The sequence below is a fragment of the Furipterus horrens genome, unplaced genomic scaffold (genome assembly GCF_987537825.1).
Source record: "Furipterus horrens unplaced genomic scaffold, mFurHor1.1.pri manual_scaffold_6, whole genome shotgun sequence".
NCBI lineage: Eukaryota > Metazoa > Chordata > Mammalia > Chiroptera > Furipteridae > Furipterus > Furipterus horrens.
In genome coordinates, this window is record NW_028327176.1 from 87,896,237 (window position 1) to 87,919,261 (window position 23,025).

The window sequence follows — 23,025 nt, forward strand, 5'->3', positions numbered from 1 at the left end:
TCAGACCCTTTCTCCACATACAACGCCACAATGTGGTGAAATGGGTCACCCATACTGACTATTATCTAAAGTTCCATGCCTTACAATATAACAGGTGCCAGAGCTCTCCCTAAGACACAGAGGCAAACAAACACATGAGCCTGTCAAGAAGAGGAGACAGAGAAGTATGGCCCAAAAGAGGAAATGGATTAAGGTTCCAGTGGGAGAACTAAGCGACGAGGAGATAGGTAACCTCACAGATGTAGAGTTCAAAACACTGGTGATAAAGATGCTCACAGGCTTGACAGATATGTTTAAGTACAGCAAATGCATAAGAAAAGAAGTGAAGGCTATGCTAAATGAAATGAAGGAAAATCCACACAAAGCCAATGGTGAAGGGAAGGAAACTGGGATTCAAATAAATTATTTGGAACATAGAAAGAAATAAACAGTTAATCAGTACAGAATGAGGAAACAAGAATTGAAAAAAATGAGGAGAGGCTTAGGAACCTTTGAAACAACTTTAAATGTGCCAACATCTGAATCACAGGGGTGCCAGAAGGAGAAGAGGAAGAGCAAGAAATTGAAAGCTTATGTGAAAAAATAATGAAGCAAAACTTTCCTAATTTGGAGAAGGAAATAGACATACAAGTCTTGGAAGCACAGAGAGTCCCAAACAAGCTAGATCCAAAGAGGACCACACCAAGACACATCATAATTAAAATGCCAAAGGTTCAAGATCAAGAGAGGATCTTAAAAGCCACAAGAGAAAAGCAGAGAATTACCTACAAAGAGGTGCCTATAAGGTTATCAGCTGATTTCTCAAAAGAGACTTTGCAGACAAGAAGGGACTGGCAAGAAGTATTCAAAGTGATGAAAAGCAAGTACCTACAACCAAGATTCCTCTATCCAGCAAAGCTATCATTTAGAATGGAAGGGCAGATAAAGTGCTTCCCAGACAAGGTAAAGCTAAAGGAGTTCATCATCACCAAGCCATTATTATATGAAATGTTAAATGGACTTACTTAAGAAAAAGAAAATCAACACTATGGACATTAAAATGACAGGAAACTCACAGCTATCCACAACTGAATATAAAAAATAAAAACAAAATCCAACGAAGCGAACGAGAATAGGAACAATCATAGGTATGGGGATCATTTGGAGGGTTATCAGCTAGGAGGGGGAAGGGGGAGAAATGGGGAAATGGTGCAAGGATTAAGAAGCATAATTGGTTGGTATAAAATAGACAGGGGGATGTTAAGAATAATATAGGAAAGGGTGAAGCCAAAGAACTTATATGCATGACCCATGTACATGAACTAAGGGGGGGTGGGATTGCTGGAGGGAAGGGGGGTACTGGGTGGAGGGGAGCAAAGGGAAAAAAATTGAGACTACTGTAAAAACATAATCAATAAAATATACTTAAAAAAAAGAAGCAAACAATGAATGCATAAGTAATTGGAACAACAATCTCCCTTTCCTTAAAAAAAGTAAAGATGGTGAATTTAATGTTTTGTGTGGGTTTTCTTTCTTTTTTAACATAATTTTTTAAAAAGGAGCTCATTTCCATTTGGAAATGCAAACATTAAAAAAATAAAAAGGCAGATTCTTGTGCTTTGCTAGACATCCAGAATCATAATCCCTAGAGAAGAGGCTTGGGAAGCTGCCTTTTAAACAAGCCCTCAGGCAATTCTTAACATTTCTTGTCTTAGATGTTGGGATTAAGAAAATAGACTCTAAAACCAAACTGCCTGGCAGCCAAAGTGACCCTAGAAAAACGACTTGTCCTCTCTGTGCCTTAGTTTCCTCATCTGTATAATGGGGATGATAATAGCACCTACTCATAGAGAGTGTTGCAAGGGTTAAACTAGTTAAGTTCAAAAGCGTTTGATCCATGTATATGTTATGATTACCAAAATCAAATGCCTACTTTTGCCCAAGGGGAACTGAGGCCCAGAGAGAGGAGGTGACTTGTCTAAGCTCACTCCTCAATGTGGTGCCAGAGTAGAAGGCCCAGGTCACAGGTGTGGTGCTTGATCACCTGCCAGCTGTCCTGGCCAGGAGATCGGGTCACCACACTGACAGACTGGAGAGGAATGCCACCCTTCCCTGGACACGCATGTCTTGCCCCAGAATGCCTCCAAGTCAATCCTGCATTTTTCCGTTTCCTGGGCAGATAGAGCCAGGCCTTGCTATAGAAACCAGATGTGGGGTTGGGGGTGCTGTGGATGTATTGGTTGGGAGCTGTCTGTCTCTGTTATTAACGCCAGGCCTTTGCGTGTTGGTCTCCCTGGTTTCTGGGGATGGGACAGCACTGGGCATGTGGAGCACAGCCTTTTGTGAGGGTCCCAGGTCCCATAGAAACTCTGCACAAACAAATGCAACCTAATAGCAGTTTGGTATAACACTAAGAATGAGAACAGATAAAGTGGGTTGCCTGTTTACTAGGTGCCTAGCTCTGTTATGGCTATGATCCCATTTTACAGATCGTGAAACTGAGACAAGAGTTTGACTAGCTCACCCCAAGTTAGCTAGTAAAGTGGAAACAGCCTGGGATTTTACTTTCCCAGTTTCAGTGTCCTCATCTGTAAGATGGGCATAAGAATAGGGGTTACGAAGTGAGGGGCTGCATTCAGAGGGGACAACGGCCAGCCAGAATTTGTTGCATGAACTTGCCGAATGGAGCACAGACGCTGAGGTCCTCCTACTCCTTTGGGGAGAGCTCAGGGCAGGATGGAGAGTGGGGATGGTTCAGTAGCCACCTCCAGGATGGAGGCATTTGGGGGCACAGGGGCACACTTGGCCCCTTAGGGTCTGGTGGGTGTGGGGCTCAGTCTACAAGTCCATGGTTATCTTTTCTGGGGCCACGTGCCAGCCAGTTTCAGTGGTGGGGCTATGGGTGGGGGGCTTAGGGTGTTGGGATGTGTTGTAATTTGAATGAAGGTTATAATTTTGGGGGGATGGAATAGGGATTCCACCAGTCACAGCCACCACTGTTGCTTTTTCTTTGTTATTGGAGTTCAGTGCCTCAGCTCCTGCTTTGGTTCAATCAGAGGCAGGTGGAGTGAAGGGGACAGAGTGGGGTCAGGGGGGCAGATGGGGCAGATGGGGTCAGCACATCCATGGCCTGCCCAGCTGCCCTCCCCTTGGGTCTACTGCAGATTCAACTGTCTGGATAGGACCCCAGAGCTAGAGAGGAAAGAGGAAAGGGTAAGGGACTCTTCCTGCCGAAAGCGCCAAACTCTCTCTTTCAGTAAAGTCCTGATTTCCAGGAGGAAAATCATTCCCTTCGGGAGGTGAATGTACCTACACGAATAGCAGAGGGAACCCCCCCACCCCCGCTCTATTGGTGGAGTGCCCACTAGGTCCTCACATTATTGACAGTTCTTCTGACAACACAGCAAAGTGACCTCTGTTTGTTCCATTTTGCAGATGGGAAAGCTGAGCCCAGGGGGTCAGCCTGAGGCCTTGTTTACTGGACTCTCACACAGCTGCAACTGTCAGAGCCAGGACTGCCAGGACCCCAGGCTGTGCCAGCTTCCCTCGGCCAGGCCAGGAGGCCTCAAAGAGGTAAGAAAGGGGCCTCATGAAAAACAGGTTCAGTGCAATCCCTATTAAGAGTCCAATAGCCTTTTATTCAGAAATAGGGAAGCTCATCATAAAATTCTTATGGAATCTCAACTGGCCAGGGGCCCTGCCTTCTCTCCCCCAATTCCGTCCAATTGAACACTTACTGAATAACCTCCTTTTAAGTCCTCCATCCTGGTTATTCAATACTGCATAACAAGCCACCCCAAAGCTCAGTGGCTTCAAATAACAATGTAGTATTACCTCTCCTGATTCTGTGGGTTGACTCAGCTCAGCTGGGAGATTTTCTCGCTCAAGATCTCTTGTGCGTGGCCCTGGCTGGGTAGCTCAATTGGTTATAGCATCGTCCTGATACACCAAGGTTGTAGGTTCACTCCCCAGTCAGGGCACGTACAAGAATCAACCAATGAGTGCATAAATAAGTGGAACAACAAATCAATGTATATCTCTCTCACTCTAAAATCAATAGATAAAAATTAAGAAAGAAAAGAAAAGAAAAGCTCTCTTGTATGTTTGCAGTCAGATTGCTGCTGGGGCTTAAAGTCTAGGAGGCTCTCTCTCATTGCTGCTGGTTGGGACTGGCTGTCAGCTAGGCTTGTTGACCAGAGCATGTGACAGGAAGCGGAAGCTGCCAGGTTGCCTACGGACTGCACTGAGAACCAGCACAGCATCACTTCTGCCATATTTTCTTGGTCGAAGTAGTCACTGGGCACAGATTAAAGGGAGATGGAGAAATAGCCCCACCTCTTGATGGGGAGGCCAAGGTCACATTGCAGAAGAGTGTGGGGATGGGAACTATTGTTGGGGTGATCTTTGGAAATTATACTCTGTCACAGCCTCGGAATGCATTGAGATGGGGTTCTGCCAAGATAAGCAAAGATTTTCCACTTTGCAGAGCACTGTGAACTCTTTAAAGAGCTTTCATGCCCTCGTTCACCATAAATGCTGTGAAGGATGTGGACTGGGCATGCGTGAGGCAGTGGAGCCAAGTGGGGCCAGAGCACCTGGGACCTGAGTCTGCATCCAAGCACCACTGCTTCCTTCCTGTTTGACTTGGGAAGCTATTTCAACTGTCCGTGCCTCGGTGTCCCCATCTGTAAAATGTCTGCCTTGTACCTTCGTCGTGAGAACTAGGTGAAGTATTGGCTCTGGGGTATTTGGAACAGTGTCAAGTATAGAACAAGTCCATGTGAACTGTGGCTTATTTTTATCTTTAAAATTTGAAATTTATTTTTAAATAGGTTATACATTTACATGGTTCAAACATCAGAAAGGAATATGAGAGTCTGCAGGACGGAGTGTCCCTACTGCATACCTGGCCTCCTGATTCCCTTCACCGGAGGAAGCCACTCTCTCCAGGTCTCGTGTCCTGCCAGAAAGAGTACCTTCATTTACAAGCAAACTTAGTTATTCCTTTTCCTACCATCTCTTTATATATATACACAAATGGTAGTGACTATACTCATGGTTTTGCACCTTACTTTTCTCCCCTTAAATAGTATTTGCTAATTGTTCCAGATTAAAATATTAAGAGCTGCCTCATCCTTATTATCAGCTGTAAAATATTGCAGCTGTGCCATGATGTGTGTAATAAACCTCCTGTGGAGGTGGTTTGTAGTCTTCCATTCTAACACACTATGCTGTGTGTGATCCATCCTCACAGTGTTGGTGAGGAAACTGAGATCTGAGAGACAAAATGTTCCACCTCAGGGCCACATGGTGAGTTGGTGGCAGAAGAAGTAGAATCAGATTGCAGTCCCTGGACCCTACATACATAATGAGTTCCATCTCATCTTGGTTTGGGACTTGAGCCAGCATGAAAGGGGACAGGCAAGGGTGCGGAGCAGGCAAATCTAAAGTGCTGTTATTGTCTCCTCTTTGGCCTTATACTTGGCTACATGATGGAGAACCAGATGGAAGGAAGAACCCTGGCTCCCAGACTAAACATAGCAAAGAAGAGACCACCGCTGCAGGGGTGTTTTGCAGCAGTGAGACTCATTCAGTGCCTTTGCATAAACCTTGTTTTCTCCTTCAGGTGGGGTTGGCTTTTGAGGAAGTAGAGGTTGAAACACAGCCCAGTGTGGGAGAGGAACTCAGCCCTATAACTGAGAAGACTGGGGATCAAGACGCAGGCCTGCCACTGATTCACAGGACCTGAAGGCAAGTCATCCAACATCTCTGAGCCTGGAAGGTGGAACCTTGACTCAAGGGAGCCTCTCCAGTTCCAATGCAAACTCAATCAATACTTCTTTCACAAGTCTTATTTCCTCATTTAAAAAAGTAGGCATGGCCCTGGCTGGTATGGCTCAGTTAGTTGGAGTCTTGTCCTGTGCACCTAAAGTTTGCTGGTTTGAGTCCTGGTCAGGGCATGACCAGGAATAAAAGTAGGCATGAAAGTAATACTGTTTGTGGTAAGAGTTCAGTGAGACAATGTATGTGAAAGTCCATGGTAAACTAACAAATCAGCACACCATGCAGATTCTCCTCTCCCCAGGTATTAATTTTTTTTTTAAAGATTTTATTTATTTATTTTTAGAGAGGGGAGGGAGAGAAACATCAATGTGTGGTTGCCTCCCACACACCCCCAACTGGGGAGCTGGCCTTCAACCCAGGCATGTGCCCTGACCAGGAATCGAACTGGCAACCTTTTGCTTCTCAGGCTGGCACTCAATCCACTGAGCCACACTAGCCACGGCCCCAGGCATTACTTTTGAGGATGACATTACAAATGGTGAACTCTGCCCATGAACATGTCTTCAGTATAAAAGGTTATTAGTGAACCACACTTCTCTATTGTTCAGGACACAGAAATTAAAAATTAAACCAAAACACAAAGTCTTTGTTGGGTATTGAACTTGACTTCTAGCATCTGCTCAGGTATTCTGCCTGCATTTAAGGTATTAGGCCACTAGGTGGTGATGGTGTCTAGGCCACTGAGGCCTGTTCCAGAGCAGATAGCCTAAGAACAATCTCAAATATCCTTCCTCTTTATACATTGAGAGGCCTCACCAAAGGACCCACGAGCCTCAGTTTCCTCATCTGTAAAATGGGGATGAGTACAAATTAAGCTCATATAAACCTTCCTGTGCACAGTAAGACCATCTGTAAACATTTGTTTCTTTCCGGAGTGATTAAAAGCATGGTTTTGTAACAGACTGTTGGGTTTGAATCCCAGCTCCACTACTCACCAGCTGTGTGACCATACCAGCAAATTACCTAATCTTTCTGGGGCTTTGTTTCCCTGTCTGTAAGTGGGGCTAGTAACCATGATATTATTTATGTGAGTAAAGTGCTTAGAAAGGGCCTGCTCCAAGAAAAGTGCTCTGAGTTTGCCAGTGGCTGTGTATGTCCTGTGGCAAACTCTAGCTCTGGGCACATCCCATGCTGAGGGCCTTGTCAAGGTGATATGTCTTCAGGGCATGTTTTTATCCCCCTTGGAATGATTTATGTACAGAGAAAGCCACAATTTCAAATCTGCTGACACCCTGGTCTAGGTCCCGGAGGTGGGGAGGGCATATCAGCCACACCTGACAGCAACCTCTGTCCACCAGGCAGGTGATGGAAACCAGTGTACAAATGTGAAGCCAGCTGGTTCACAGCTGGAAGGTCAGGAGAGGGCAGAGGGGGTGTGAGGCTGTTTTAAAAGTACCTTTTGTCCCGTGGGGGTGTCCTGCTCTCCTCCCTGCATGCTGCTGGGAGGCAGCTCAGAAAAGAAAACACCCCTGGGCCAATGGCTGTCTGGTTCTGTCCTGCCCCACTGTTCTGCAGGTTGGTGGGGGAGGTAGAGGAATCTGGTGACAGGGGAGGTAGAGGAATTTGGTGAGGACAGCACCTGACCAGAAGACAGATCTGTTTTTAGCCCAGCTCTGTCACTGATGCGCTGTGTGACCTTCAACGAGTCACTTTCCCTCCTCTCTGGGCATGAGAGTCATGCTCTGCCAAAATTGGGACACAGTTCCTGCCTCTTTCCAACCAGAGATGTGGTGAGAATAGAGAAACTCCTCAAAACCTCAACTCCTCCTTGAAGCTTTCCACCTTGGATGGAACAAAAGGAAATCAAAGCCTTCCCTCTTCCTTCCGACTCTCCCAGGCTAAACATGTGACATTAATAACCAATCCATTATTTGTCATTGATTGATCGATTCCACACACTTGTCTGATGCTGGACTGCCCTCCTGACTACACGTCCTTCTGTCTGGTCCGCATCTGAAACTCCTCTGGGGCGGTGAGGAGCTGCGCCTGCCTCCTTGCTCTGTGTGGCACGGAGTGCAGAGCAGGTGCTTCTGATAGAAGAATGGCCAGGGGCTGTCCTCGAGGAGGATGGTCCCATGGAATCCCAGGTGTCAGAACTTAGTAGAGCTGAGCAAAGGGAGTTGTTGGGGGGGGGGGGGGATAAGAGATGTGAAAAGCACTTTTAAAAGTAGAAAGCACCCCTGGCTGCTGTAGCTCAGTGGATTGAGCATCGGCCTGCGAGCCAAGTGTTGCTGGTTCGATTCCCAGTCAGGGCACATGATTAGGTTGCTTGTCAGGTCCCCAGTTGGGGGCACGAGTGAGAGGCAACCACAGTGATAAACAAAACAAAACAAAAAAAGTAAAAAGTGCTGTGCAAATGAGAGAAAGTCTTATTTTCTGGACAAGGGCATAAAACAATTAGAGGGGGAGAGGGAGGGGCAGTTCATCTTTGATGAACAGAAGTTTTGCAATCAGAGAATCTAGAAGGAAGCTAGTTCAATCTCAGGAAGCATGAAAGTTCTGTCAGTTTCCAAAATAACATTTATTTTGGATGGGGAAGTGTGTGTGTGTATGTTTTTCACTGTGAATTTTTTCAGGGTTTGGGGCTCTAACGTCTTAATTCAATACCAGGCAGCCTCAGCTCCAGATGCGGCAAGCCCAGCTTGTCTGCTCCCTGACCGCCTCCCACCGCCTATGCCTCCCCCATCACCTGCCTCTTCAGGTCTGCCTCTCATCGCCCTCCCACAACTGTCCCAATGGTCCCAGTTTCTTCTAACCTCTAGCCTCCAGCCTCTCTTAGCCCTCCGCAGTCTGACCCCATCCCCTGCAGATGTCTGTGCCTGCCTCCCTCTTGCCATCTCCACCAAATGCCTGGCTGCCAAGGGACACCTAGTGTCCCCTCTGTCTGCATAGTACTCTGGACTTCACTGCCTCCGGAAACTTACCAGTCCTGGGCTCCGTTCCATCTGCACTGAAGCCCCGATGACACACTGAGCTGGGCTAATGGAAGGGGCAGGGGTTCTAGTCTATCCGTGCTAGATTGCACTTTAAGGAAGTTCTATTTAAAGGGAGAATTTCACAAAGATTTTGGGGTGCATGCAGTTAACGCTAATAGTAGATACTGTTTATCGAATACTTATAGTGTTTCAGGCACTTTGCTAGGTGCCTTACAGCCTTTGTCTAGTTCCAACAACCCTGTGAGGCACATGTAAGTATCATAACAATAAACACAATAAAATTAACTGAGCACTTATATGCTAAGCTGTGCACCTAGATTGTCTTGTCCAATGCTCACACAACCAGCTGCCATGTCCATTTTCCAAACGAGGGAACCAAGGACACAGATCAATTAAGAAACTTGTCACACAGCTATTAAGATAAGGAGGCTGAACCTCAGAGGGGTAAGTAGCATGCCCACTTTTACTCAGCAAACAAGCAACTGAGTGAAGTCTCATTTTCCCTCTCCCCCAGGCTCATCATGCCTTCTCCAGGGGCAATGGGAAATTTCAGGTTGAGGTGAGGGTAGCTGGGACCAGAAACTTCTTGGGGTGGTGGTAGGCATAGGACTTCATTAGCTCTGGACACTAGCGTACCTCGTACCTGAAGAGTGTCCACAAATGCTCCATGACCCCAGCCCCAGCCACCTGCTAAATGTCCCCTGGCTTTGCTAGCCTCTTCCAGTAATCCTTCCCTGTTTCCTGCTTTGTGCGGCTCATCAGAATCCCAGCTATCATTCAGCATCCCATTGGAATGCTGTCTCCTTCAGGAAGCCTTCCTGGATGGCCCTAACCCAGAGCCCTCTCACCTTCTCTGGAATGTTGTCCACTCACTTAGCTGTCCTGTTCATCCTTCAGGTAGGTAATGCCATCTGGCCTCCCTGACCAGGTGTTGAACTTTTCTAGGCTCTCCTAACATGCAGTTAGCGCTCGGAGAATTCTTGTTGAGTGAATAAATATTGCACTTGGGCATTCCCCTGGGTCATTGGGGTCATGAATTTCAGTGCCTCTGGTGAGGGGAGATGGAGAAGAAGGCAATAAATATAAATGTGTGACCAGCCCAAGTGCAAACAATAGGGGGTGGTGAGGTGTGTGGTAAACTAGAGTCTGCATGCCTACCTGAGGGGCTTCTAATCAAATTCAGCCACCATCACTCCCCACAATAGCTGGGATCTATTTTCTCCCTGAACACTCTCTCTTTCCTAGCTTTATTTTCTTACTTCATGCATTCCACTTGAAAATATACTCTATGTACTATTGATTCTCTTTAACATCTGTCTTCTGTAACAAAGGTGAACTACCTGAGGGCAGAGATTTGGTCTGTTTGTACTCTGCTGCAGCCCAGAGCCTGGCACACAGTAGACCTTCAACAGATAGATTAAACAACAACAACAACAACAACAACAACAAAACTTCACCTGAGGATATGTTTATTGATTTTTAGATTTTTAGAGAGAGAGAGTAGCATCAATTGTTGCTCTGACCTGGGATCGAACCCACAACCTTTTGGTGTATGCAGGATGCTCCAACCAACCAAGCCGCTCAGCTAGGAGTCAACAGATAGATGTTGAATGAATTAGCCCCTTGAATGTCTCTGCAGTAAAGAGAGCTGCCCCAGACCCCCTGCAGTGTTCAGGCTCCCAGAAGCATTTAGGGTTCAAGGCAGGAAGAGTGAAGACTGCTGGTGGTCACAGAGAGCCCCAAGGAGATGGCCTGGAGTCTGCCTTGGTGACAGCAGGTCCAGCTGGAACTAGGGCAGGATGGTTAGTTACTGCTCCATAGGGTCAACAGGGGCTCTTCTGTATGCAGCTGATGGCGGGGGTGGGGTGAGGGGTGGGATAGTGGGGGAGAAGGGACCATTACTCCAGCGCGCGCGCGCGCGCACACACACACACACACACACACATACACACTACACGCACCCGCACGTACCAAAAGACGCAGGATTACGAGAGGCCAGAAACCAGCAGACAGACAGGGCCGGAAGAAAGTACAAGGAGGTTGGGAAAACGGCAGAGAGGGTGCCCCGGGTGCACTGCGCACCTGCAGGAGGGTCGCAGAGAAGCGCTCAAGGGAGCTGCGCCCTGCACCTGCCGCCACAGGGCCCCTCTGTCCCGGCTGGGAGCACCCCCTGGAGGAGGGTGCCGACCAGGGAGCTGGGGGAGCTAGGTGCTCCCGCAGGGGTACTCTAAGCCGGTTGCTGCCTCCTCAGCAGCTGCGGCTGTTCCACCTGCGCAGGCACCGCACCGCCCTGCGCCGCCTGCCATTGGCTCGCTAAAAATGCCTCTCTAATCTGCGCGCATCTGTGCACGCCTCCTCCCTCATCCCCCACCCTACCCCCTCCTCCGCTCTGACCTTCCTCCTCCCCGAAGCCTGGGCGAGATCCTGGAGACGCGGCGGCGGCAGTGCAGCCTCCTCTTCCCCCGGGAAGTCGTCCGGGCTTGAGGCCGGGCCCCAGACGCCCCGCTAGGCGCTGTGGCGCCGCCGTTGGTGCTGGGCACTCCTGCCCCCAGGTAGGGGGTCTGGCCCCTGGATAGAAGTTAGAGAGGGAGGGGGTCCAGTTAGGGAGTGCGTGTTGGTGGCGGGCGCAGAGACTGACGTCTTCCCATCGAGAGCGCGGGGGAGGATTGGGCAGTTATCTGGGGAGAGGTGAGCGCGCGGCCCTCCGGGGGTGCTTTGCAAGTGCTGGGCTTCGCGGACATCCCCCAGGCAGTGACAGGATGCCCCTGCTGTGGCCCCCTCGAGAGAAGGAGCTGGCGACCTATACCCACGGGAAAACGCAGGAAATAGGTTCCTTCGGAAGCTGGGACCTAGGCCCCTGGGGTACCAGCGGGGTGGGCGGGCTGGTGCCAGCTTGGCGCAGAGGCCATTTATGGATCAGAGTGGGCTGGGGAGAAGCACAGCAGCTGATGAGCCCTATGCCCTGTCTGGTTTACAATTAAAGATATTTTCTTCTGTCCCACTGCTCCTTCCACCGCAGCTGGGATGGGAGTGGAGGGAGAAGGTGACACTAAATGGCCGGCAGATACAGCAGAAGCCATGGCCCGTCTGTCGGTGCCCCTCCTCCCTAGGCCACTTGCTGCCTGGTGGAACCCCAACCCCCTTATTTTTGCCGTACTGGAGGCCATGAAAACATTAAAAGGTCATCAGGGTGTGAGGGGGCACAGTGACAAACCCCAGGGCTTGGCCAGAACCAGTTTCAAACCCCAGCTGTCCCCCACCCCCATCGCCCTGCTCTGCAGCCCACGTGCAGTGATACATGTGGCTGCTTTTCTCTGGGCATAACCATAAATAACCCACATTGCCCTGGCTCTGGCACAATGGGGTGCAAATAGAACTGCCAATGATTTTGGCACCTACCTGGCCTTCTCATCACATGTCTGAATCACCATTCAAAAGCCACCCCCTCCAGGCAGCTTGCTTAATAGACAGGTGAGATCCTCACCTCCTGCTCTGCGACTCTGACCTAGTCTGCCTTGTGGTTTGGCTACTTATGTCTTGTCTGTTGCTCTCTAGACCTTCTGGGTAAGAACCTGTTTGACCCTTCTGTGCCATCAGCCCTGCACCAGACCAGGGTCTGACACAAAGTAAATGCTTGTGAAATAAGTGAATGAATGAACTTGAATCTGGGAAATAGCTGGCAACCTGAAAGAGGGGGATGAGCCCCCCTCTTGTGTTTTCCTTCCATCCCCCAGGACCAAAGAGCCAATGAAAACAGACGATCCCATTTAGGCCCTTCCTGGACCTGGAACTAGTGGGCAGCTAGTTCCAGGCATTTGGAGATAAACCCTGCAGTCACCAGAAGGTCTTTTGGGGACCCTGGTTTGAGTGCCCTGGCCTAGTCCAGGCTTAGTGAAAGGCCCTTGGCACTTTCTTCCTGGAGTGCTTAGCTCAGACCAGGGGTCTCTATCTCTCTGTCCCAGCCCTTGGGAAAGTCCCAGTCAGCATTAGGGAGTCTTGGAAGCCTCAAACCAAGCCATTCTCAGCCTCTGGGGTCCTCATAGGGAGCTCTGAGTAAATCTCTTGACTCCATTGTGTGGAGGCACAAACCCAGGCCAGAAGAGGCTGCTGCTGGGGTTCTCGTGTGTGTGACAGATGTGTACATTTGCAGAGCTCTTTCCCAGCCCTTGCTGCTCCTTTGACAGCCATGCTGATAAGACATCTGAGAGTTGTCCTTGTCCTCATCCTACAGAGGGGGAGACTGAGGCCCAGAGAGGGTCACACCTAGTTCCTGGCTCGAGGGAGCTGGGGTGAGGCCGCAGAGCCAGGTCAGAGTGTCTGGTTGTCCTAGAGCCCAGAGGTTCCTCCTCTCTGGCTCTGTCCTGGCCCCTAGCAATGGAGACAGTAAGAAAAATGTGCTTCAGGGGTAGAGGGAGGCAGGTGGAGGATGTTTTAGTTAGTGTCTGCAAGTGGTTCGCCCTGGGGACCTGAGGGGAGGGTGCAGTGATAACAGTGAAAACTAGCAGCTTACAGCACTTGCCATGCCAGGGCCTGTCCCAAGTATTTTTAACTCATTCAATCCTCACAGTGGCCCAGTGATATAGGGAATGTTATTCCCATGTTACAAATGAGACTGAGGTGCGGAGAAGTTTATCTGTTCAGGGTCACACTTCGAAAGTGGAGAAGCAAGGATTTGAACCTAGGCTCCAGAGTCCATGCTTTTAACCTATACTCCCTATTGCAACATCAAGAGGGCCGTGCACCTAGCTGCTGGGGCTGTGCTCTGTCTCTGCAGACACAGGCTTCAGATGCTCCATGGCTAAAATCTCTGCATGGTAGGTGGTGTATACATGATTAAGTGTGACTGTGACAGTTGTGGATGAATAATAACATCACATCAATGGGTTTCACTAGCAGGAGAGCAATCTTTATAAGATGCACATCTAAGTCTGTCACTCCTCTGCTCTTCATCCTTCAATGGCTCCCCATTGCCCTGAGGACAAAGTAGTCTCCCTAATGTGGCCCTGCCTGAGCTTCCTCTCCCTTCTCACCCTCCCTCTGTCCTCCAGCTGCTCTAAACTTTTCAGTTCCTCAAATAAGTCTTTCTCCTCTCACCTGCAGGCCTTTGTACTGGCTGTTCTCCTTGCCAGAGCACTCTCCCTCCTCCTTACACACTCCTCACCCTCTGGAGTCACTGAGTCTTCTCTTCCTCCTGGAAGTCTGGGTTAGGCTGGGAGCCCCCCTCCTCATACCTAGCTCACCTTCCCTCAAACTGTTTCTTCTGGGGCTTTTGATTTTTTATTATTGTTCCATCCCCTCACCCCCCGGCTGTGAAGTTCATGGGGGCAGGGTCTGTGCCCTGTGCCCTGTCTGTGGCATCCGCAGTGCCTGGCACCTAGTGCAATGAGTGAGTGCATGTTGGTCCCATCATTCTTTTCTCTCCTCACCAGTCTTGGGACTCAGCATTTTTCTTCTCCCAATAGGTGATGAGGAAATGATCATACATTTGCATATAACCCCCCAGCAGGGACAGCTGGTGGTAGAGCCTTCAGTGGAGAAGTGAAAGTGCCTGTGGGCCCAGCAGGACAAAGGAGAACATTTGGGGTGGGGAAATTCACTGATCTGGGGGAGCTCTCCCTGGGGAGGCTGGTGGAAGCAATGGGGGAGGGGAGGGAGTGCCAGGTGGATGAGGGATGTTTGCTTTGGTTTTAAATTTTTCTTAAAGAAAAAAAGCTTTTATTATTTTCTCTTACTACCAGAGTGATACATGTTTGTTGTGGAAATTTTAGAATGTACTGGAAAGCCAAAGAAAGAAAACACATTAGCCAGCACCAGACCCATAGGCTGTGGGTACTTTGTGGCTGGTTTCCAGCCCAGTGGACTTGAGGGGAAGGTGGGGACTAGGGGCCAGTGGGGCAGGCCAGGGTCCCAGGAAGCAGATGGGGCCATTAATGTGTGTGGAGGGGGAGGGCGGTCCCTGCGCCTCGCCTGTGGACGGCAGGGGAAGGAAGCAGGACGGACAGAGGGACAAGTAGACCTCAGATGCTGGCCCCGCAGGAACTCTCAGGGACCCACAGGGTGCTCTGGAACTAGAGGAGTCCTTTAGAGCTGCATGCGCTTGGAATGGTGAGACCTTTAGACCTCAGCATCCATCCGGCGCTGGGTGCACCCTTGGCAGGCAGCCTGCAGAGGCAGTACCCCACCCCCACCACCCCTCAAAGGGCTGCCACCTGAGGGTCATGTGCTCACAACACCCCAGCATCTGGGGCAACAGATAGTGTTCATCACCCAAAAGGGGACATACTTATACTAAAAATCTCACTTTTTCTTATCTGAAAGCCAAACTTAACCAGATGTCTTGTATTTTTATTTGCTAAACCTGGCCTCCTAGACTGGGGTGGGGAAGAGTAGAGAGAAAGGGAGGGAGTACAAGGTAGGTCTTAAGTTTCTTTTCTTTTGTATTGGGGGGAGGGGTCAAAGGGTGCTTGTCTTAATTTGACAGTTAAAAAAATGTCCATTTTTAGAAATTAATGAGATGTTTCAAATTTTACATCTGTAACTGTTTCTGTTTATTGTCTAGAGAGTAGCTCCCATTTGTGGCCTTTGGTTCCCTAGTGCTGCTCAGAGAGAATTAAGTGATGTATCCTCTTATTTATTCAGGGGGGACAAAAGGAGATTTGATGATCAAGGGTGGAGTCATTAAATAAGGTTAATCCGTTTGAGAAATGAGGTGTGGGGGACTGGCGCCCGCACACCAGCCTGGGAGAGCAGGTCCTTCTGGCAGCAGCCATTCAAGTCTTCACCTGGCAGTTCCTCATCCAGGGGTTTCTCCACGGGCACCCTCTCAGTAGGTGGCAAACAGACCTCAGTGGGGAAGGTCAGTGCGGCCAAGCTAAGTGTCTGCCAGGAGGTCTGTGACATAATCAGGACCTCTCCAGACCATGTGATCTTCGGCAATGGCTCACTTCTTCGTTTGGTCAGTGAGTCTCAATGTGAATCTTCTGAGCACCAGGCACTGTTTTAGGTGCTGGGGACACTGAGAGAAAGGAACAGGACCGAGCTTAATACCAGGGTGGAAAGACAGAACGTATCATCGAGGTAAAGCAAGTAATTTTGTAGAACCTGATGTGGTATGATACCATTAAAAAACACACGTCTCTCCGTGTTCGTATTGCATAAAAATGTCCAGAAGGCTGCAGACCCGATGGTCCTCAGAGCTTACCTCTGGGGCAGGTATTGGCAAGCCAAGCAGTCAAGAGGAGCTGTTGCCTCCGTATGTCTGCATCCGCTGCTGTTTGCATTTTATACAACAAGCGTACTTCCTCATAAAAACATAATTAAAATGATACTTGATAATACCTGTGATTTTTTTTTTTTTTTTAGAAATATAAAAAAACAAAAAGAACATTCCCTTTAATTTGGCGACATCTGAGTCAGATGCTGCCACTTGGGTTTGAAGAGTTTTTGTTTGTGGCTGGTTTCTTGTTTCTCCTCTCCTTCTCTTCCCGGTCCTGGGGCAGATAAAACCTACTGGGATGGGGACAGGGGAGGTAAGTATGAGTATCAGGAGGGCAGTATCCAGGAAAGTGGTAACTGAGCATCCATGGTGTGTGTGACATTGGGGTGTCCTGGGGTGGGCACAAAGGAGGGAGGCAGGCCCTGGAGGCGGTGCCAGGGGGCCACGGGGCCTGAGGTCCACTGACACATGCCAGGCCCTGCTCCATGTATCCGTACCTATCACCTCATTCAGTCTTCTCAGGAACTTATGAGGTTATCCCCATTTTATAGATGGAGAAACTGAGGTTAAGTGACTTGCACTGCAGGTAAGCAGCTGAGGCAGGATTCACAGCAGTGCAGGCTGGATCCGAGGCTGTGCTCTTCCTCTCTGTGCCCCGCACCGGAGGTGGTCCCTGTCTCAGAGGGAAGGCAGGTGAGCTCTCAGGGACCAGGCTGCTTGATCATGGAAGGTCCTCTGCAGCAGGCAGGCCTGGAAGGAAAGGACGGTACATTTAGAGGTGGAAGGGGCCTTCCAGGCAGAGTAACGGCAGGCACAAAGATGCAGAGGCTGGAGTGTGAGAGGTGGGCATAGGAGCTGGGAAGAGATCAGGGCAGGAGCCTGAGGAAGTGGGAAATGAGGCTGGTGGGGCAGAAGCCAGATGTTTGAGGTGACCAGACTCATTGGACTTGCTGGCCCAGGTGGCCCAGGGCTCTCCGTGTTCCTCACAGGCCCTGGCAGAGGCCCAGCACCCTTCAGCCGCACTCTGCCCACCGGGGCCTTCCCCAGGGCCACACGCACTATCCCTGGCTGCCTATGACCAGCCTTGACCAGACACCAGAGAAGAGACAGCGGAGGCTGGGCAGGAGCAAGGACGGGGGTGGGGAGGCCCGCGGTCAGATGTGGACACTGACTCAGAGGGGGCCACTCAATGCCTCCCCTTGGACTTGGCTTCTCTTTATTCCTTTATTTTTAAAACTTTTTATTATGGAAAAGTGTAAACCTTTATAAAAGCAGAATAGTAGCATGAACCCCATGTACCCATCAGTCAACCTCGACTGTTATCAACTCATGGCCAGTCTTGTTTCATTTCTACCCTCGCCCTCCCATGATAATTTAAACCCAATCCGAGTCATTATTTCATCACAAATATATCAAGATTTTTCTTACTATAATCACAATATCGTTATTACACCTAAGAAGTAACCTTTGCTTTATATTGTCAAACATTTCAATACTCACATTCCCAGTTGTTGAATAGGTCTTTTTTTAAAAAAGTTTGTTCAACTCAATATCCAAATAGGGTCTCTACATTGGGATTGGTTGATATGTCTTAGTCTCTTAATCTGCAGTTTCCCGTCCATGTTTTTCTTTTTCCTTAGCAATTTATCTATTGGAGAAGCCAGGATATTTGTCTCGTAGAATCTCTCAGGTCTCGATTTTGTTGATTGCATCCTTGTGATGTAATTTAAGATGTTCCCTGGTCCCCTCTGTAAATTGGTAGTTAGGTTCATGCACCTCCTGACCCCTCATGAAGGCATCCGTACGTCCTCCTGATTCTCCCAGATTCTGGCCACTTACCTTCTCTGCTGTCGCTCTCCTGGGTTTTTGCAGCAGCCTCTGCCTGGTCTCCCTACCCTTCTCCTTGTCCCAGCAGCCAAAGAGGTCCTTTTAAAACCTAAATCAGGTTATATCCCTCCTCTGCTCAAAACTTCAGTAACTTCTCTTATTCAGAATAAAGCCCAAAGTCCTATAGAAAGTCCTGTAGCAGCCTGCAAGGCCCTGAGTGATCTGGCAACCCAATACTTCTGACCTCATCTCACTCCATCCTCACTGGGTTGCTAGTCATTTCTTGGATGTATCAAATATCCTTCTGCCTCAGGGACTTTGCACTGCTGTTCCCTGTGCCTGGCCTCAGGACCTTTACACTGCTGTTCCCTGTGCCTGGCCTCAGGGCCTTTACACTGCTGTTCCCTGTGCCTGGCCTCAGGGCCTTTACACTGCTGTTCCCTGTGCCTGGCCTCAGGGCCTTTACACTGCTGTTCCCTGTGCCTGGGGTCGGAGGCCTACTGGCTCATGATGTTCACATCTTTACCCCATTACCCTCTCTGAGAGGCCTTCCCACAGCGTCTCATATACAGTAGCCCCTGGTGTTATCCATCCCCTGACCCTGCTTTATTTTCCCTTGGAGCACGTACACATCCCTGATGTTACAATCCTGTTGGTTTCTCTAAGTCTCCTCTACCGGCTCGTGAGTCCCATGAGGGCGGTGGCGCGACCCTGCCCACAGAGTGGACCTCCTCCTCTCATGGCAATGCCTGTCAGCTCCTCTTTCTTTGGGAGCATTTCCTGGAAAATAAAATAACACCATACTTGTGCATTCTCTTTATAGTTTACAAAATACTTCCTGTCTTAGGTAGGATTCCACAGAACCAGAGCCCAACACAGGGATTCCCGGACAGGTGATTTATCGCAGGTGAGCATGCAGGAGAAGGGAGCCAGGGCGCCTGTTAGGTGACAAAGGGGCTGGGAGGGGCTGCTTTCAGCACAAGCCTAGCTCTGGCCTCATCCCACAGGGAGCTGTTTTGTGCGAGCAGCGACCACCTTGTACTTCCTGAAGGCCAGGCCTTTGTACCTCCTCATCAGGCTGTCATTGGCTGCCTCCAGGGGAGGGCATAACCTCCCAGGCATCTGTAGGTGAGGCAGCTCGCACAGAAACCAGTTTCACCTCTCAGGACAAGGGGGCAGCCAGCACCCCCAGTGGCTGGGGGAGGGGTGCCCCATCTGATAAAGGACACCGACAGCACCTCCTACACTTCCATATGCATTTTCTGTTTTGAGTCCCACAATAAACCTATGAGGAAGGTAGTCATGAATTACTATCATTCCCATTTGCTAGATGAAGAAGCAGTTCTTGGGGTAAAATGATTTGCCTGAGGTTGCTCAGCCAGGAAGAGGCAGACCTGGGATTTGAGCTCATATTCTTACTGGGGATCCACTGATTGGTTAATAAATTGTCTTAGTGGCTACTGGTTCGTAGTTTTACTCTCATGCATTCATTCAACAAACAAGTATTGAATACTGTGTCCATACTCAGCTGGGTACTGGCCATTCCATGGTGAATGAATGGTTTTGTCCTTGCCCCCTGGACAAGTCTGTCGATCTGTCCAGCATTTAGCTGTCCACCACCCTACTCACCCCTGCTGTGCCCAGCTCCATAATGACAACCTGTGAAGTCTGTCGAGCACTTGCTATGTGCTGGGCATTGTACTAGGCTCCTTGTGTTGATTAGCTCAGTTCACCTTCATAGCACCCGATTTCCAGATAGGTAAGCTGAGGCTGCAGAGGGTTAAAGGCTTCCAGCCCGGGTGCTTCACTGAGTGTATCATAGAGCTGGGATTCAACCTTGTTCTGAACTCCACTCTCCCGGTCCTGCCTCCCCTCCCCCGGCCCCACCCACAGCAGCATATCTGGTGTCACCTCTATCAGCAGCTCCATCAGACACCAGGCTGCCACCACCGCCTGCTCCCTGAGTGTTGGGTGACCAGCTGCCATCTCACCTGCCCCACTTGGCCCTGCCCCAGACGGGGCACCTCAGATGTAGGCTTCCTTCACTCTACAGGGCCCAGGATCCCCACCTCTGCTCCCCTCCCCAGCCCCTTTGTCACTGGTCTTGACTGGCTGGGTGGGCCCTTCTGCCATCCCCAGCTAGGCCTGGACATTGGGGCCCCCTCCCCCTTTCACCAGCTGGCCTGGTAATCTGCAAAGCTGGCTTGGCTCTGGTGCCCCTAGGCAGGGCCAGGGGCAGGGTGGCAAATCACAGCAGGCTTCCTTCCCACCCCACTTCTCCCCGACCAAGGCCAAGACAAGTGCCACACGGAGAAACCAAGGGATGGGGAGGTGCCCCGGACTGCCTGGGTGATGGGGATCTGTGAGGTAGGAGAACAGGGGTGGCGCTCCAGCCTGCATCAGCTTCAACTCCCTGAGGCTCCTGCTCCCACCAGCAGCCCCTCACTACCCCACCCCCAGGCTGCTCTGAACCTTTGTTCAGCTGAAATGGGCACTGGAGGCCTGGAGACTCCAGGGCTGCACTGAGGGGGGGCCTGTGCCCCCCTTGGCAGGACTCCGGGAATATTTGTTCAAAGTTTGGACACAAAATAGCATGCAAAGCACATGCAGATAAGCCCATCTCCCTGCTGGCTTGGCTAGAGAAGTGGTTACTCTGCTCACAGTCTGGCCAGGTGGCTGGAGCGCCATGGTCTGCAGGGAATCAGGTGCCCGCACAGTGGCGGGGGTGGGGGATGCGGGGGCCAGGAGAGATGGAGAGGCCCAGGGCTGTGGTCTTCCCACCTTTACTGCAGCTTAACATCTGATTTCTGTCACATTTTCCTCCTTACCAGATGGTGATAAAGAAAAACTTTGTGCCTATTTTGTTGTTCTGAAACATGCTGCATACACTAGGACAAAGGCTCCATTCTTCCCTTTATCAACTTTAGAGAAATGAGTTTGTGCTCTAGCAACTGCTAAATGTGATCAGTGAATTCCCCCCCCCATTTTTCAAATATAAAATTATATAAAATAGGTTATGCATTTTATTTTATCTTTTTTTCTAAGAGGGGAAGGGAGGGAGAAAGAGGGGGAGACAAACATCGATGTGAGAGAGAAACATCGATTGGCTGCCTTCCATACACACCCCAACTGGGGACTGAACCTGCAAACCTAGGTATGTGCCCTGACCTGGAATCAAACCCATGACCTTTGGGTTTGCAGGATGATGCCCAACCAACTGAGCCACACTGGCCTGGGCAATAGGTTATGCATTTTAATAAATTAATAAAAAGCCAAAACCCAAGTTGCCACCATTTAGGTCAAAAATAGAGAATTGCCACAGCTTCAAAAGACCCTCTGGCACTCCCCCCAAGCCCTTCTCCCTCCCAGAGGGCCCTCCATTCTAAATAGTTAGGGTTACTAGCTACTTTGTTTTTGGATCTTACCATATATGTATGCATCCAAAACCGAATGGTTCTGTCTCTTTTTGGATTTTAATTAATGGACTTATTATTTTATGTCTCTCTTTTCTTTAACATTTTCTTTTTGACATGCATCTAGCTTGTTCTTCACAGCAATAGCCCTTCCAGGTTTCGGTGTGTGAATATACTGTGATTTACTTACCCACTCTGCTGTCTACAGACATCAGGGTTGTTTCTGACGGTGGCTACTGTGAAAAGTCCTGCTCAGAACGTTCTTCTACACGTCTCTGGATAGACATATGAATGTGGTTCCACAATTCCTGGGTCTTCGGGTGTGTGTATCTTCAGACTTACTAGATAATGCTAAACTGTTTTCCGAGGAGGTTGTACCAGTTCACACATCATAAGCAGCGTGTACAGGATCCCAGTACTCTAGATTCTTGCAGCTACTTGGTTATTGGCAGACATTGTGGGTTTTTAAATTTTGATTTCCATTATCATTATGGATGTGTATAAATCTGATGAGTTTCAGGCCTTGCACGTGTTACTCTCAGCGATGCTCCCAGTTTCCTGTGTTGGGCGCCCTTCTCATACAACCACACGGGCTTTGGAAGTGTGCCTGTTTTCTGCAGTGACGTTCCAGGCTCCTCAGGGCTGCCGTCAGCCATTTCTCTAAGGAGCTGTGGATCATTTTATAAATGTTACTGGAATGTTATGTTTTGTTTTAATTTAATGACTTTTAACACATTCACAAGGTTGTGTAACCATCACCTCTATCTAAGCCAGAACATGTCCATCCCTCCAAAAAGAAACCCCATGCCCATTAGTAGTTACTCCCCAACTCCCCCTCCCTCACGCTCCTGGCAACCACTGATCTACTTTCTGTTTCTATAGATTTGTCTATTCTGGACATTTCATACAGATGGAATCATAGAAGCCTTTTGTGACTGGTTTCTTTCAGCTTGCATGTTTTTAAGGTTCATCCATGGTATAGCATGTAACAGTACTTCATTCCTTGTCATGACTGAACGCCATTCCATTGTGTGGTTATATACATTTTGTTGATCCGTTCATCCACTGAGGAATATTTGAGTTGTTTCCATTTTGGGTTATTATGAATAATGCTATTAGCACTTATGTACCAGGTTTTGCATGGACAGAAGTGTTTTTGTGTTTTCATTTCTCCTAGATACCTGAAGTAGAATGGCTAGGTCATATGTTAACTCTATGTTAACCCTCTGAGGGACTGCCAGCCTGTTTTCCAGGCTGCACCACTTTACATTCCCACCAGCGATGTGTGGCAATTCCAGTTGCTCCTCACCCTCACCAGCACTTGCTGTTGTCCATTGTTCTGATCATGTCTGTTCTAGTGGGAGTGAGGTTATATGTTATTGTGGGTCTGGCATGCATTTCTCTAATGACTAATGATGTTGAGCATATCTTCATGTGCTTATGGCCTTTTGTATCTTTTTTTTGAGAAATGTCTTTTCGTTTCTTTAGTTCATTTTTAATAGGGTAATTTATCTTTATTGTTGAGTTATTCTAGATACCAGGCCGTTATCATATATATGATTTGCAACTATTTTTCCCATTTCTATGGGATGTCTTTTCCCTGCGGATCCATTTAGTGGGGAGTTGTCTTTAGAGATTCAGTCTGGGTGTTAGAGGCATTAGGCTTTTTGAATTCTATAAACCAGCCTAAGGAACCACCCATAGCCTCAGAGGCTCTGGGCAGTAGGATGTCTTCTTACAGTGGCACTGAGAGGCAGAGGATGGAGGTGACCTGCGCAGGGGTACCCATCTGCTATGTGGCTATGGGGCA

The 23,025-nt window shown here is 49.0% G+C and overlaps 1 protein-coding gene across 1 annotated transcript in view; it reads left to right on the forward strand.

Moving 5' to 3' along the window:
- The first annotated feature begins 11,147 nt into the window (after positions 1-11,147).
- PACSIN1 (protein kinase C and casein kinase substrate in neurons 1) overlaps positions 11,148-23,025 on the forward strand; it is a 54,751-nt gene continuing 42,873 nt past the window's right edge. Inside the window, exon 1 of the mRNA XM_090282240.1 lies at positions 11,148-11,311. The gene's annotated coding sequence lies outside the window, so the exon portion shown is untranslated. The remainder of the gene's footprint in view (positions 11,312-23,025) is intronic.